This window comes from Dromiciops gliroides, chromosome 1 (genome assembly GCF_019393635.1).
Source record: "Dromiciops gliroides isolate mDroGli1 chromosome 1, mDroGli1.pri, whole genome shotgun sequence".
Taxonomy (NCBI): Eukaryota; Metazoa; Chordata; class Mammalia; order Microbiotheria; family Microbiotheriidae; genus Dromiciops; species Dromiciops gliroides.
Window position 1 is genome coordinate 329,579,055 of NC_057861.1, and position 5,159 is coordinate 329,584,213.

General features: G+C 36.6%; 1 pseudogene; it reads right to left on the minus strand.

Moving 5' to 3' along the window:
• Nucleotides 1-2,665: 2,665 nt before the first annotated feature.
• LOC122735714 lies at nucleotides 2,666-3,117 on the minus strand (annotated as a pseudogene).
• Between the last annotated feature and the right edge of the window lie 2,042 nt (nucleotides 3,118-5,159).

The window sequence follows — 5,159 nt, forward strand, 5'->3', positions numbered from 1 at the left end:
GAAAAAATGTTATAAGTCTCCAATAATAAGAGAAACTCACTCTTCTCCCATAAGCTTCTCCTTTCTTTTGTACTTAATTTAGGTTTGCTTGTTGGTTGGTTTTTTGTTTTAATCATATTTAGTTCAGTAATCTTCTCTCTCTTAAAAAATCATTAGTTTACATTTGTAGAAATATTCCTTTTCCCCAGAAGACTGATATAACTGTACCCACAAATTTTGATGTTGTTCCATCATTATCATTTTCTTTCACATAATTATTGTTTCTATGATTCATTCATTATTTTGGATTTCATTGTTGTTTCCATTTGGGTCTGCCTTCTGTTTGTTCTCTCTGAAAATGACTATTTTTATTGAGTTATAGTCTTTAAAGAATGCATTATTATTAATTTTTGCTTTTCTACATTTTAAAAAAATGTCTCTGTGCTGTAATGCATTGTATTATATGTATATTCTCTTGGAGTCTCATTTAGAGGATGCCATGTCTAGGGTTAACTTGTCTAACTCTGGTTAGAGTTAAACTCTAGTCTCCATAAATTTGTCCAGTTTTACACATTCTCTTTTGTTTATCTATCTCTTAGTCTTATATAAATTGTTTTTCCTTTGTTTAATTTATTAGCATGATAACAATACCTGCTTTTTTTGGATTCACTTTATGCATGATAATTTTTTTTTATCGTCTCAGTTTTATTTTGTCTATGGCTTTCTTTTTAAATGTGTTTCTTGTAAACAACATATTGTAAGTTTTTTTTTTCTTATTCAAACGTTACAATAGTCTTCTATTCAGTCTCCTCCCTTTAAGTACTAACTCTAATCCTTCATGCAGCAAGGTAATTTTCCTAAAGCACGGGTGTGACTATTTCACTTCCCTGCTCACTAAATGCCAGTGGATGCTTATTACCCTCATGATAAAATATAAAATTCTCTGTTTAGCTTTTCAAATTCTGATCCAGGTTATACTGTGTAACCATAGATGTCTCCCTAGGTCTTTGACCTGGGCTCTGTCTTCTCCCTCTATACTAGTTTACTATATGAACTCAACAGCTTGAAACAAACCAAAAGTCTGAGAGAGAGAGTTTCTGGGTAATTAACAACAATTTACTAATTATGCTAGCAAATCATCAATAAATTGGTGGTCAGTGGTCTCTCTCAGTAACCAAAGACAAAGATCATAGAGATTGTGGAATGTTTATTTTTTATTTCATTCATTCATTCATTTATCTATTTATTTATTCATTCATTCATTCATTCATCTATCTATCTATCTATTTTTTTATTTATTTGCTTGGCAATGAGGGTTAAGTGACTTGCTCAGGGTCACACAGCTCGTAAGTGTCAAGTGTCTGAGGACAGATTTGAACTCAGTTACTCCTGAATCCAGGGCAGGTGCTTTATGTACTGCACCACCTACCTGCCCCAGAATGTTTAAATACCTTTGGAAATGTAGGTGCCCCTGACAGTTGGAGATCAACCCTGATTGGTGAACTTTCAAATCAGGAGGTAGAATGAAAGTCTTCAGCTCCTCATTCTAAGAATGTGGCTTGATAATGAGACTCAGGTACCTCCAGCAATTTGGACGAAGGAAAACATCTCTACCCACTTCAGTTGGTTTTCTTCTCCATAAGTTCTCTCACCCTAAATTTTAATAAGGGCATAGGCTTATTTCCTAGGGGCAAGAATAAACTTTGATTGGATTTTTTTTTTTTTGGTTTTTGTGGGGTTTTTTGGTGGGGCAATGTGGGTTAAGTGACTTGCCCAGGGTCACACAGCTAGTAAGTGTCAAGTGTCTGAGGCTGGATTTGAACTCAGGTTCTCCTGAATTCAAGGCCAGTGCTTTATCCACTGAGCCACCTAGCTGCCCAATTAGATTTTATTTGTAAGGTCTACTAGTTGGGTAGGGTCATCCCCAAGACCACAGAACATATAGCCAGAGGATCTGGCAATCTTATCTATCAGCAATGTTCTTTGGAGATTGACTGACTGACCTGCAAGGGCTGGTCTCTGAATGGGAAATAAAGGGAAAAAACCCCTCAATCCTAATTTAATAGTTTGTTATTGGTGTAATAGAAAGTAATTTTTTCTCAAGCTCCCATGGATTCTACTTTTATCTCTATGCAGATGAATCCTATATCTATTTTTTTTTTTTTTTGGTGAGGCAATTGGGGTTAAGTGCCTTGCTCAAGGTCACACAGCTAGTATGTGTCAAGTGTCTGAGGCTGGATTTGAACTCAGTTACTCCTGACTCCAGAGCCGGTGCTCTATCCACTGTGCCACCTAGCGGCCCCCCCATATCTATTTATTAAGTACTAATCTCTCTTGACTTCTAATCCAAACCTGCAATAGTTCCCTATCACATTCAGGATCAAATATAAAAATCTATTTTTAAAGGCCTTTATAACCTGACCCCCTCCTACCTTTCCAGTATTCTTACACATTACTCTTCCAAATATTCTATGATCCAGTGACACAGGCCTCCTAGATGCTCCTCCCAATAGATTTTCCATCTCTTGATACTATGAATTTTCACCGACTTCCCCTATCCTTGGGATGCTCTCTCCATATCACTTCCTATAACCTTCCTTGGCTTCCTACTCGTCTTTGCTAAAATCTAAGATGGTCCTTTTTATCCTTCATTCTGTCATCCTCTCTACTTTATCCTTTTTTTTTCTGTCATTGGTGGTTTATTTAACACAAATAAAAATGTGCAAATTTTTACTCATTTTCTTCACTCCTCAGTCTAGCATTTGGATTGGTAATCTTGATGGCTAGCTGAGTTGCTCTCTCAACTATGACTTTCTGATTCTTCGAGGAAACATTGTGAGCAATTTCAGCACAGTAAGATTTGTTGCATATCAGCAGAACTTCTAGCTCTTTGACAGTGTGCACCAGAAACTTCCTGAATCCACTAGGTAACATGTGTTTTGTCTTCTTATTGCTTCCATAACCAATATTGGGCATCAAGATTTGGCCCTTGAATTGTCTTTGCATTCTGTTGTCAATGCCTCTTGGTTTACGCCAGTTTCTCTTGATCTTGACATATCAGTCTGACTGATGATGAATGAACTTCTTGGTCCTCTTCTTCATGATTTTGGGCTTCACGAGTGGTCTGAGGGCAGGCATGGTGCCGGTTAAGAGAGAGCTGGCCCTCCTCGGGAAGTGCTGAGGAAAAGAGAGAGAGAAGGAAAGCCTCCCTACTTTATCCTGCAGAAATATATTTAGTTTGCACATAGCAATAAGGAAATGTTTGTTGATTATACAAACCAGCTCCTTCCTATTTTTCTAGAGTTCTTAGACTTTATTACCCACAATGAATTCCACAATCCAACTATATCAGTTTATTGTTTTTCCTTGCACTTGGAACCCTACTTCTTATCCTATCTTCATCCTTTTCTACTGACTATCCTTCATACCTGAAATGCTCTCTTGTTTTGCTTCCAACTCAGCTCAAATTGCAACTTCTTTGGGAGCCCCCTTTTAACTCTCCCTATCTTCCCTCTGAGATTACCTTCCATCTACTTGATATATACCATTTTTATATGTACTATTTAAATGTCATCTTTGCCTTTGAATATCAGTCTCAATGCAGGTACCATGTTTTTGTCTTTCTTCGTGTCCCCAGTGCTTACTATAATGCCAAGCACAGAATAATCACTTAAATGCTTGTTGACTTAAATGCGTGAATGAAATAACTAAAAATGTTCTCCTAGAGAAAAGATGATTTGAGCAGTATCTATCTGCCTTTTAGTATTTGAAGCAATATGATATACAAAAAGAAATACATTTGTAGCACTTGCCTTGGAGGGCAGAATTAGGAGCAATGGAAACACATTCTAAAAATGTGAATTAAGTCTTAATGTAAGAGCAAGAAGAAAAACCCTTCCTAATCATTAGAGCTATCTCAAAGTGGAAGACTTGTGAGATGATAGATTAACTTCATACTTGAAGTCATTAAGCAAAGGCAATGGTTTAGAAGCCATCCTTTTTCATATATAAGGTGGACAAGATGGCCTCTGAGGTCTCTTCCAACATTGAATTCTGTGATTCTCTGATTACCTTGTTAATGGTAAGATATAAAACTCCATAGTGAAGAAATGTGCCTTTTTTCTGGCCCCAAAATGTCAGGGTAGTTTTTGTGGTTGCCCAGATAGAGTATCAGGGAAGCATATCCTTTCCATTTCTATATAGCAGATATTTCTTTCATACTCCCTCCATGTTACCTTTACATTTCCCAGGTAGATAGGACAAGTGCAAATGTTTTTACTAGGCTATTACATGAGAGATTTAGCATTGAACAACAAGAATAATAAAAAGGCATGACAATAAAGGTTGCTAAAAATTCAAATCATTTGAACACATATATTTTCATAGTATATTTGTATTTACATATGTATTCACATGAAAGGAGTAAAAGGAGGCTATTATGTTTGGCTTCATCATGTCTGGGGTGTGCCCTTGTAGATGAAGGGCCCCACCTGGAAATGTCATGAGAAGGACCCTGGAAAACACCATACCAAAGAATAGGTTGTTATTCTTCCTCTGGGGACTCAAGAAACCATAGTTTAAGTAGAGATGTTCTAGAAATTCCTTTTGAATAGTGAGGGAAATTAAAAGTTTAATGGGAGTTAAAAGGAGAAACCACAGCAGAATCTGGCTGAAATTGTAGTAAACAATGAAATCAATGAATTAAGGGAGAGGTCTAATAGGATAGGAGTAGAACTTGAGATTCAGGCATTCAGGCTAGAGCAGCTGGGAAATATGTGCACACACATAAAAGTATACATATACACATATGTATACACCCACACCTATACTTATATACATTCACAACACACACACACATACATACTACATATACACACACATTTTTCTTTATCAAAATTAGCTTTTACACACAAGTTTTGACCTACCTTCAGGACAATTAAAATTGATATAGCATCTAAATGGTCCTATTTTGGAGGTAGGAGGAATGGATTCAGAATCACAGGAGATTTTCGACATGGCTTAATTCAAAATCTTTATTTTACAGATGAGGAAACCAATGTCCAGAGACATTAAAAAAAGACTCCTTCAAGATCACATAGATATTAGGGGCATAGTCAGTGACAGAACCTGGGTCCTTTGGCTTTTAGTCCAGTACTTCTGCTACCCCATCTCACACTGGC